The sequence below is a fragment of the Capricornis sumatraensis genome, chromosome 20, assembly GCF_032405125.1.
Source record: "Capricornis sumatraensis isolate serow.1 chromosome 20, serow.2, whole genome shotgun sequence".
NCBI lineage: Eukaryota > Metazoa > Chordata > Mammalia > Artiodactyla > Bovidae > Capricornis > Capricornis sumatraensis.
In genome coordinates this window covers 19,322,108-19,334,895 of record NC_091088.1, presented here as the reverse complement: position 1 = coordinate 19,334,895, position 12,788 = coordinate 19,322,108, and positions in this window count along the sequence as shown.

The window sequence follows — 12,788 nt, the reverse complement described above, 5'->3', positions numbered from 1 at the left end:
TCTGAATATATACATCAGGTATCTGTGCACCAGACTTGACCTGAATATCTACGTCTGTATAATCATCCCAGTGCTGCTGTAACAAATTCATCAAATATATTAAGATGACAGGAGCCGATTCTCTTATGGTTCTGAAGGGCAGACATCTGAATCAGGTCTCATTGGCTGAACTCATGGTGTCGCGGGGCTGGTTCTCTCTGGAGGCTCCACAGGAGAATCCATCTCCTACCATTTCCAGCGTCTAGAGGTGCCACAACCCTTGGTTCAGGGCTCAACCTGACCTTCACTTCCATGGTCACGTCCTCTGATTCCAACCTTCCTGCCTCCCCCTATGATGACACTGGTCCACCCTTTCCAGGAACAGCTCATCTCAGGAGCCTTAACTTCATCACATGTCCAAGTCCCTTTGGCAAGGAGGTGTCCCGGGCATTCAAACGCAGGCATCTCTGGGGGGAGGGCTACCTTCTCCACATGCAGTACTGCCTCCTAGCCTGATGCACATCTTGCAATTTCTGCCTTCATGTCTTTGCTACACAACAGCTTAATTTTTTACACTCCTGGATGTATTCATCTTGTCCTTTATGGACTTGGAATTGGGGGTAGTAAGCCTTTCCTACAGTAGAATTATGAATATACATTTTTCTTCTATAGATTTTATATTTTGTTTTTATATTTTTGCCATTTCAACCATACAGGCTTTATTTTGCACATGAGGTAAGGCTCCAGCATTTTTTCGTCCAAAAGGTGAATTAATTGTCCTATCAATATTTCTGAATGATCTTTTCCTCTGTTTGAAGTGTTTCCAAATTCCTAAATTCTCATTTAAAGGGCCACATGTTAGACTCTATTTTCTACATCCATTTACCTGTCTCTGCACCATGCTTTTGAAGTACCATTGCTTTGGAGTGTATCTTTTTTAAATCTTTAACTTTATTACTGGAGTACAGCTGCTTAACAATGTTGTGACAGTGACAGCAGTGGGATTCAGCCACACATATACATGTAACCATTCTCCCCCAAACTCCCCTTCCATCCAGGATGCCACATAACATTGAGCAGAGTTCCCTGTGCTATACAGCAAGTCCTTGTTGGTTATCCATTTTAAATATAGCAGGGTGTACATGTTCATTCTAAACTCTCTAACAATCCCTTCCCTTCTGGCAACCCTAAGCTCATTCCCTAAGTCTCTAAGTCTGTTTCTGTTTTATAGATAAGTTCATCTATATCATTTTTTTTAGATTCCACATATAAGGGATGTCATACGATATTTCTCCTTCTCTGTCTGGTTTACTTTACTCAGTATGACAATCTCTAGGGTTACCCATGTGGCCGCAAATGGCATTCTTCCATTCTTTTTAATGGCTGAGTAATATTCCATTGTGCATACATGGACCACATCTCCTTTGCCCATTCCTCTGTCGATGGACATCTTGGTTGCTTCCATGCTTTAGCTGCTCTAAACAGTGCTGCAGCGAACCCTGGGGTGCATGTATCCCTTCAGGCCGTGATTTTCCTCTGCATATGTGCCCAGGAGTGAGATTGCTGGATCATAGGGTAGCTCTAGTCTTAGTTTTTTAAGGAAACTCCATATTGTTCTCCATAATGACTGCACCAATTTACATTCCAACCAATAGTGTAAGAGGGCTGGGGTTATTTTAATAACTGGAAGGGCAAGATTTTTTCCCTGACTTTTTCCCCAGTATCTTCTAATGCCTCTCTCATACCCCATTCACCACTTGTAAATCCCAGGAGTTGTCACTGGACTTCCCCACTCCAGCTCTGTTTTCTAAATGGTTCTGTCTTCTCCTCACATCTGTTTCTCTCGTTTGTGTCCTTAGATCCTTCCTTCTCACTGACTTTGCTAGAGTTTTTTCTGTGTAACTTACCCAATGAGTTCATTTATTTTAAAGGCTATATATTTTCATTTAAATAAGATCCTCAGGTTCAATTCCAAATCCATTTCTCCTGTTCTGGTCTTTCATTCTAAGTCCTCCCTTTATATTTCATAATTTTAAGTAAATATATTTATTTTATTTTGTTCTGTTATTTCTAGCTGACAGAGTGCTAATTCTAGGTTGGTTAGTTATTCCTCAGGAGAGTTCATTTCCTAGTGTGGTTTTTTTCACTATGTGCTCATCTTGGGCATAAGTTGGTTTTTTTCTGGGGGTGTCTGGAGACCCTGCATTCACTAGCCCCCTGGCCTCCATTTTACCCAAAGTCTCATCTGCTTGACTCCGTGCCATGGAGATAGTATAAACACAGTTCCCAGGCCCACTGCTGGTAAGGTTTGAGCTCATTTTGGGGGACAAACTTCCTGTTCTATTCAAACCCCTGGGCAGAAAGGGAGCTTCTTCCTCACTGGGAACTTCACTTGTCTGTTATAAAGTATTAAACAATGGTTAAGTTTTATATATCTCGCTCCACACCAAACTAATAAAAGTTGAAAAAAATTTTACAGACATAATTCAACAAAAATCAACTTTTGAATTTGAGTTCAAATATGTGAAGACAACTGTAGGCCTGAATCTCAACAGTGTTTAACAGTCCCACGTTCTAATCTGTGTGAACTGTTTCTCTCCAGCACTGAACTTGTGTAAAAGGGTGTTGGCAGCTCTGGTCACATTTTTCCTCATGTCCCCAGGCCAAGGGCAAAGGTTTTCAATCCACGTCTCCTTTGAGCTTCATGGGAGGGCTCCATCTTTTACCCCAGCAACCCTAGAACACGTGTGGCTGTAGGTGCACAGGTTGTGGGCACCCTGATTACCAGGGACATGCAGACCTGCACCAAGAGAGCCCAACTCTGTTCCCTGGCAAGGTGGTGCCACGCTGTGCAGGGAGCTCCTGTCAACAGCAGGCCCTGGGGTGGCCTCAGGATGGACCTCCCAGCTCCACACCACCTGGGGTGAACTCTCCGGGGGCATCACTGATACAACCAGACCCGCCTCAAATTCTTCTAGCCAGATGCCATCGGAATGGGCTGGAACCCCACACAGAGTGGCCGGCAAGCAAAGGTGCCAGGGAAATTCCTTAGCAGATATGAATTAGGGATAAGGAGGCTTTGGGAAGTGAAAGAGGGGGAGAAATGGGGATGCTGCCCAGGAGCCCTGCCCCAGCCAGCTGACTTCCACCTCCCATGGGGGCAGGGAGCCCTGACCACCTGCACCTCCTTGAAGCCACATCAGCCTAGCAGCCATCAGGCCTGACCCCCGGAGCAGAGGCGTGGGGGACCCCTGGGTCAGCAGAATGGAAGCTGGGGCAGCAAGCATTGTAGGAATTACTTGGATTCCTGTCTGAATGTTAAGTAGATCCTAAGGCATTAATAAGATGTTTACACAAGGATGGATAAATAAAGATGCTCACTGCCATGTGGTTTGTAGTAGAAAAAAACCCAAACTACTTAAACCCATCATTAGGGATTTATTAAATAAACGCTGATGCATTCAAGCAGATATGTTTCTTCTTCACTCTGTACCCCAAGCCCACCCAGCACAGAGGAGCAACCTCCCTCCATCAAGGTTTGCTGAGAGAAGGAACACAGAGGGAGGTGCCCTCCTTTGACGCCACCGCCGCGCAGATCCCTGGGAGCCCTGGCTGAAACGTCCATGGGCTTTCTCCCCAGGGAGCCCACCACGCCCATTGCCTCATAAAGCCCCCATCCACCCCAGGGCACCTCTGTCCGCCGGGGGTCTGCTTTGCGGGGGCCCTGCAGACCTGCTGACGACGTGTCTTAATTCAGTTAATCCTTCCTTGCTGAGCCGCCGGGCAGCCTTCCAACCTCACTTACAGAGGACCAGGACACCAGTGAGTCTCTGTTCCAGCCACTTTCATTTGTCCTGAAATTTGAATCCATTCTTGCAAGATAACGGTTTGTCACCAGCAAGAACATCCAAAGGAAGGAGGTACAGATGTTTTAAACTATTCAAAAAATGCTTTGATAAGTGGCAGCGGAGCTTGGGTGGGTGAGCGTGCGGAATGCAGGCTGACTCACTGCCGTCCTGGGTCGTGTGAGTCCTGACGAGTTTGTGACACTGGGCGGGCACAGCTTAGGTGGCCTGGACATTATCCCAGCTCCAGGCACAGAGACGTCATGGAGCTCAGCACACAGCAGACCTGTGGGCGGCGGGTGTTAGCTGAGCCTACCGGCCCTGGCTCAGAGCACCAGAACCCACCATCCACAGCCCTGTCCTTTGGTTCACATGTACAGCCAGGAAGGGAGCTGAGCAGGGCAGAGAGGTGACTGCTGGGAACAACCAACCATGGACTTGGTGACTTAGAGCCACACAAGTTGACCTGAAGTCAGGGGGTCCCAAGCCAGACCCAGGCCTCACGGAGCTCTGGTGAGGGGCTGGGGGCCAGTTCCCTCTGGAGGTTCTGGGGGGAGAGGTTGGGGAGTCTGTGCTCCTGCCCCTTTGCAGCTTCCAGAGGCTCGGGGCCCCTCCCTCCATCCTCACAGCAGCAGCACACAGGCCACCAGCCTCTCTGGCCCCACCCCTGCCCCTGTGAACACATCTGTCCTGCTCTCAGACCTCCTGCCTCCCCCTTGTAAGGGCCTGTGATGACACAGACCCACCGGGATACTCCACCTCAAGGCCCTTAATCTAGTCACACCTGCAAAGACCCCATCTCATATCCACGAATGCTGGGGATCTGGATGTTGACATCCTTGGGGTCTGCTACCCTGCCAACCACCGAGGCAGCACCTCTGGAACCCTTACCCAGTGTGGAGTGCAGGCCGGCCGAGCACTGGTGAAGAAATGATTGAGAGGTGGCAGCTGCTGTGGCTGGGGAGGCCCGTGGTCAGGGAGAGGGGAGCACAGAGGGACCCCGGGTCCCCGAGAACCTCCCAGTTCTAAGCTGGAATGGCAGGCAGGCCGAGTCCTGTGACATTACAGCGAGGGAGCACGAGCCAGCTGAAGTCATCGGCAAGGCCGTGCTGTGGAGGGTAATTTCCAAAACATGTGGCGGAGAGTGATTGCGAAGCATCGGAACTCCAGGCCACGATGCAAAGCAGATGGAGAGGCTGGATGTGTTCTCCCAGCTGACCGGGCCCTGCAGGGCTGAGGTCAAGCTCCACTGTCCTCAGCTCCCCTGAAGACGGACAGGAGCCAGTGGGCACCGTGTCCTGCCTGGCCCAGATGTGCCATGTGTGGGCAGCTGGGGACTCCCAGCCACCCATGAGGAAGGGACCCACCCCCAGGAGGTCACAGAAGTGAATCCTGACCTCGGCTATGTCCCAGCGCAGCACATGTGCCCGTCAGCAGTGGACACGGCAACGGCTGAGCCCTGTTCCACGCGTCCCTCCTGAATGGAATGTCCACCAAGATGCCCGCTGGACACAGCCCTGCCTTCCTAGTCCACTTTCTCCCACCCTGCCAGCCACATCTGCACCCAGCACCGGCGCCCCGCCAGCCGCATCGAGCCTCGCCAGCTTCATCTCCCAGCATCTGCACAACACTCGCGTGGGGGTGCGTGTGGTGTGATCCATGGAACCGTGGAAACGTGAAGCCACACTTCCTTCCTTGCCCAAGGGCCAGAAGGCCCAGGAAGGGTGGTTAGGGAAAGCCTGCCCCCGGAGGGGAGGGCTGGGGGCACTAGGTGGCCCCTGTCTGCCTCTGGACGGGTCACAGGCTTAGCAGACACTCCAAGCCTTTGTTTTGTTTTGCCTTCTTTTGTTTTGCTTTTCATTTTTTCAACAGTCTCTGGCTGAGAAAAGTGGTCATTTTTTAATTTATTCAACAGTGTAGGATGACGTGTGTCAACTTTTCACTTTACAAAGACTCAACCCAGGATGACCCAGACAGCTCCCCAGCAAGCCCTGTTGCAACGCCTGTTGTGAAAACACAAATTTGTTCAACTCGACTGATGTATTAGGGAACAGTCTGAATATAAGATAAATTGCTTGTCTTCTTATGTGTAATTTCATCTGCCAAGAAACACTGGGGAACTCAGATACGCCACTGAACAGAGCTGCACACACCCCAGGCCTAGGGCCCCTCATTGGGCATACCCACTCCTACCCCAGCCAGACCCCTCCAGCCCCTCTAGGACCCCCTTCCACTCATGTCCCCTGCAAACTCTTGCCTTGCCACATGCAGGGCCACCATGGTGGCAACGTGTTCACCCACTGAACCCAGGAAACGGTGCCCTTTTATTGGGCTTCCATCTTTACTTGTCACTGATAGAGTTTTGAGGGCTGTGTCCCCAGTGCCAGCTTTCCCACAAACCCTGTGGTTTTTACTGTGTGATTTTACAGGATGTGTTGATTTTTAGGAATGCACACGTTACATTATAGCAGAATCATCCATGTTATGTGTGATGTGCAGTTTTTCCAAAGAACACCTTTGCCTACTGCCCAGATTTGGATCACATATGACTGCCACAAGGCAAGGACTGGACTGTGGCGAGTCTCGGAGCATCAACTCCTTATCCCATGACTGTAACAATCCTTTAAAATCAGATGGACAACTGTTTTTCACTAAAGAGAAAGCTACAAAAATGTCCTCCTGCAGCACAACAGGGTTTTGAGTACAAGAATTCAGCTACGAAATTGATAACTTTTTCAAACCAAAGAACTTAAGGCTTCCCTCAGAGTACTTCAGTGGCTGGTTAAGCAAACCTTTCAACTGAACAAGAGTTTACTACTTATCATCTGAGTGCTAAGCACTGGCCATTAAACCAAACAAGGCTCTAGACTGAGCAACAGAAGCTTGACAAGCTGCTATAATACAACACAGCACCCTCAACAGTAATTTCAAGTCAGGGATGAGCCCACCTTCCCTGCTGAGTCACAGGCTCACAGCTCAGCACAGGAACACAGAAGAGAGAGCAGCTGCAGGTCAGAGGGGGGCCTTCTGCCAACCAGACGCTGCCCACAGCTCTGACAAGGCAGCCTGAGGTTAATCCCATCGTTTAAGTCCAGGACTCCTAGGCTCAGAGAGGGCTGGTGACTTGCACAAATGCGACCAGCAAGTGGAGGCATCTCTTGCTCCCAAGGAGGTCTCCTTGGAAGGAGTGCCAGTGCCTTTGGATTGTTGGGGATTTCATACTCTAGTGGTTTATTACAAATTGTTTGTATTAACCCACGTTCCTCACTGTTAACCATTTAGATGACAGATGTGAGCACACTGCCAGTTTTAGGAGCAAAGGTGTGCGTGTCACTTACTCATCTTGGTGCAAGGCCTCCAGCAAAGAGAGGGGCTCTCTCCATTCTTTATTCCACCGCCTTGTGACCCTGACTGAAGCCTGAGTTTGGTCAGAGTGCAGTGATGCCCTGACAGCAGACAGCCTGCCGGCCGCCCCTGTGCCCCCAGCTCACTGCCCTCAGCCGTGTTTCCCTGCAGCCTGGGTGAGCAGAGCAGGGACAGTCAGGGAAACGGGGAGGCAGAGGCCTCTGACAGGCCCTGGTGCGGGTCCTGACTCCTTCCTGGGCAGTCTGCCCAGCCCCCTGGAGCTGGCAGGGCTTCCCAACTGGCACTAGTGGTAAAGAACCTGCTTGGCAAAGCAGGGGACATGAGGGACACAGGTTCGATCCCTGGGTGGGGAAGACCCCCTGGAGGAGGGCATGGCAACCCACTTCAGAATTCTTGCCTGGAGAATCCCATGGACGGAGGACCCTAGCAGGCTCCATAGGGTCAAAGAGTTGGACACGACTAAAGTGACTTAGCAGCAGCTTAGGAGTAAGCATTGCTTCAAGTAATGAAATTTTCCACCTAAACACAGTTTTGATTGTCACCAAATCTCATCGTCTTCGTCTCAAGTATAGAATCCGAATCAAAAGGAGACCCACCCTCGCCCACAGCCTGAATCCATCTGGCATTCTCAATACACACAGAAACTTTGTGAGGGGGACAGGGTGAGCCCAAGGCCTCTCCCACTTGTAGCCTAGCATGTACTGTTTTACACACTTCAGTCTTTCTAATATTAATCACAATTATTGTCATGTCTGAATACCCCTGGACTATATATCTCACTTCTATCTTTAGTTGTAAGTTCAAATACAAATATTGAAAAATCAACTTGATGTGAAAAAATCAGAATCAACTGACTGAATAGAAAGCAATCAGAAAAAAAAACACAGAAAACAGGTGAAACAATTACATTCTAACTGGATTCAGAGATCCTCGTGGAGTCATCACTGAAGTCTACTAGAAATTCAAGGAAAAAAGTAACACCAAAATCATACAAACTCATTCAGAAAATACAGAGAAAGGGAAAGGGAATGTTCTCTTACCCACATTATGAGGCCTGTTACTCTGACACCAAAACCAGATGAAGACCCCTCATGAGCACAGACACAAAATTCCTTAGCAAAATATAAGCAAACCATTTTCAGAGATGTATGAAAATAATAGCACATTATTACCGAGTGGGATTTATCCCAGGAATGCAGGTTCATTGAACATTTTAAAAATCAATCAACAAATTTCCCCATTTCAGGCAGAAAAAAAGAGACAATAAGATCCTCTCAAAAGATGCAGTGAAAGCTTTGGACAAAACTGAGCAACTGATTATGACAAAAAAAGAAAAAACTCCAAGTCAATCAGAAATAGAATAGAACCTCCTCAGTCCAATAAAGGGCATCTGTGAAAAATCCAGAGAACACACAGGCCCTAATGATTAGATATTGGGCTTTCCTCGTTAATGTGAGGTACAAGGCAAGAATGTGCACTTGTCTCAATTTTACTTTAATGCTGGAGGTCCAGGCCAGAGCAGAAAGGCAGAAACAGACAACGCAGAAACACAGGTCAGCAAGGAAGAAGTAAAACTTCTATTCTCATAAACAGGGTCCTAATGTAGAGCACAGAGAACGTTATTCAAAACCCTGTGATAAACCATAATGGAAACAAATATAAAAAGAATATATATGTATAAACTGAACCACTTTGCTGGATAGCAGAAGTTAACACAACATTGCACATCACCTACACTTCAATTAAAAAAAAACAAAACCTTCTATTCTGAAGCAATGTGAATGTCTACCTAGATAACCCCAAGGAATTAAAAGAAAAAAGTGACTAGAACAAGAACGGAGCTGGGTGTCAGGATAAAGGTCAATACTGAATATCAATCACGCTCCTCTGTATAAGGTCTGTATAAGCACAACTGATTGGAAAATGAAGAAAAAACTTAAATATCACTTACAATTGAATCTTAAAACGCTTAGAGAAACATTTAACTGCGTGCTAGCCCTGCCAATGAGAACGACAAAGCACTACTGAGAGCCGCTACAGGAGAACTAGGCATTATAGAAGCAGCAGCAGACTGTGTTCACGAATCGGAAAAGTCAACACAGCAGGATGGCAACTCTTCCCAAACTGGTCCATAGATTCATCCCAGTCCCAAACAAGGACAAGCAGATTGTTTTTGCAGAAACTGACAGGCCAACTCTAAAATTTACATGGAAATACAAAGGATCTGTAATAGCCAAAATAACTTTGAAAAAGAAGAACAGATTTAGAAGACGGTATTTAAGGCATACTATGAAGCTGAAATAATCAGGACAGTGTTAGTGTGAAAACAGATATCCAGGTCAAAGGGAGAGACTCAGAAATAGACTCAAAGGTAAGCAGTTGATTCACGTTCAAAAAGGTACCAAAGTAATTTGTAGGGTGGGGGTGGGGAGAATAGTCCTTTCACCATCACTGGTGACACAAATACATATCCATACGAAAATATATGAATCACAACCTTTACTTCAGAGCATATACAGAGATTATCTTGAAATGGACCATAAAAGCTAAATTAATAAAAATTTAGAAGAAAACATAAGAAAAATTATTCATGACCTTGGGACAGACAAAAAGTCCTTGAAGAGGACACAAAAAGGCATGAACCATAACAAAAACTGATAAATTAACCATCATAAACTTCTGTTCTTCAAAAGATATTATGAAGAAAATGAAAAAGCAGGGCCAAGACTGGGAGAAAAATATTCACAAAACACATATCTCATCAAGGATTTGTGTCCAGACTACAGATAGAAGCTCTCAAAACTTGTTAATAAGAAGAAAAATACCCCAATAAAAAATAAGTAACAGATTAAAGTAGACACTTCATCAAAGATTGCAGATAAGCACATGAAAAACAATGTTCAAAATTATTAGTCACTAGGAAAATGAAAATTAAAACCATAATGTGTAAAATGGCTAAAAAAATGTTTAAAATGTCTGACAGTACCAAGTGCTGATGAGGATGGGGGGCAATGAGGCACCCAGGTGACACTGTGAGGGGTGCCCTCCCCAGGCTCATGCAGGTCTGGCCAACGGGGACCCCAGGAGTGGGCTCACTCACCTCAACTTCCTCCCAGCTCTGACACCCAATCTCGGGAACCTTCTTGGTTGGAGTTCACAGCGGGCAGCCACGTTGGAAAACACCTCGGCAGCTGCGTATGAAGTTAAGCCTACACTTGGACGGGCTTCCCTGGTGGCTCAGACAGTAGAGAGTCTGCCTGCCAATAGAGGAGACTTGGGTTCGATCCCTGGGTTGGGAAGATCCCCTGGAAAAGGGTAGGGCAACTCACTCCAGTATTCTTGCCTGGAGAATCCCATGGACAGAGAGGCCTGGCAGTCTACAGTCCATGGGGTTGCAGAGAGTCGGACATGACTGAGCGACTAACACCTCAGCTTACACTTGTCTAAGACCCAGCAATTCCATTCCTAGGTACTCACCCAAAAGATGAAAATGACAAGTGCACACAGGGGCTTGTACCTGGAGGTTCACAGGAGCTTCATTCATCACAGCCCCAAAGGACAACAAAAAAAACAAATGTCCATCAACATTAAGGTGTTAGTTGCTCAGTCGTGTCCAACTGGACTAACTACAGCATGGACTGCAGCCTGCCAGGCTACTGGAGTGGATTGCCATACCCTCTCCAGGGGTTCTTCCCAACCCAGGGACTGAACCAGAGTCTCCTGCATTGGCAGGTGGACTCTCTATCGTCTGAGCCACCAGGGAAGCTCATCCATCAACATGGGGACATGCAAGAGCCAAACACCGGATGCTGCCGGTGATGATGGGGGATCAGCCTCTGCTAAACAACACTATGCAGATAAGTGTCAGTAACATGAAGCTTGTGAACGAAGCTGAATGGACATAAAGTACGTAGTGGATGGTCCCGATTACTTGACAGTTTAGAAAAGACCCAGAGGAAGCAGGTTAGGTGGGGCAGTAGACTGGGCTGATGAAAGCTATTTATCTCGATTGTGATGCAGGTTACATGCATGTATAAATTTGTCCGAACTCATCAACATGTAAGATTCAAATGATTAAAAGCATTTAACATGAAAAGTAAAAACTAAGAATTTGAAAGGACTCCGAAGTACCTCGGAGGGTTCCCATTAGGCAAGGATGGATTGTAGTACCAAAAATATGAAGACACATGGATTCAAGTGAAGCAGCACACGCACAACCCTGGCGTGATCATCACACTGATGCATGTGCCTAGCTTTTGGAAGCTGCTCACTCATCAGGATGAATGCTTGGTTCCTCTCAACCTGCTTTACAGGATCCTGTGTGAAGCAGGAAAGTCCTAGAAGCAAGGAACCAATGCTAGACTCGGTCAATCCCAGATGAAGCCTTGGACCTGGGCTTGCTCACCAGCGCTGAAGTGCCAGGCAGAAGGCAAGTAGTTCTTCCAGAGGACAGAGGGACCCCAACATCGCAGCCCGCTGGGCAATCCATGCTGAGGTCTGCTTTAAGCACTCAGGTGGTGGGCATGGTGTGGCACGGGTGGGAGGAACTGAAGAAGCAAAACCACACAACGTGGATAATTGCTGTGGCTGGCCACAGGGCTGGGCGTTCTTTCACACTGTTTCATTACTGTGTGCAACTGAAAACAGGGCAGGAAACAGCTCTGGTGGGGACAAGAGGCTCACCGTAGCTCTACACGTTTTAAGGAAACTCTAGCACCCCATGGAATAAGAAAGAAAAGGCGTATTTTGACAAAATAAAACCCGAATTATAAAGAGTAACCTTGACCAAAGCCAGGACCTAGCATGTTAATATTTACATAGTTACATCAGAACTATGCAATTTGGTGTTGCAACTGCTTTGCCAATTAGGGATTAGGAAGGCAGGACTTAAAGGTTACCGAACAACAGACAAAATGATTTATTATTCTGAGGTCACTGGAATAAAGTATAGATATACTTAAACATTTCTGGAATTTCACCTACTCACTCTCACACAGGCCCAGGGCCAGACTGGAACAGACAGGCCAGCACCACAATCCACAGCCAGACGGCAAGGGCCATGCGGCCAAAACCAAATCCCTCTCAAGCACAAATCCATCCTCTGCTAGCAGATCCCTGAGCTAAGTGCATGCACCCACCCAATGGCCATGATCAATAGTTTCAAAATTTTCAGCCTGTGAGGTGGCTTTGGATGCATCAACTTAGCTTCTATTCTCTGTCTGACTTTTTACAAATCTCTTTATTAAACTCTCTGAATTTGACACTTAGCACAGATCAATGTGGGGCACACGAGAGGCATCTGGTCAACAAAGGGCGGGGACAAAGCATCCACACCTTATCCTAGGGCTTCTCCAGAACCTCAAAAGGTCCCAGGAAGGCCAGCCCATGCTCCAGCCACATGGTTGCCACGGGAGACTGCCTTGGCACTTCAGCCTGGCCTCTGTCTCCCTGGAAGAGGTCCCTGTCCCCAGATCCCCCAGGAGACATGGCCGAGCATCTGCCTTCCTGTCCCTGTACCTTCTGCCCACCCAGAGCCAAGTACAGAGGGCGCGTGGGAACCTTCTGTCCTCATCCGTGAGGTCCACCCGGAGCCGTGGT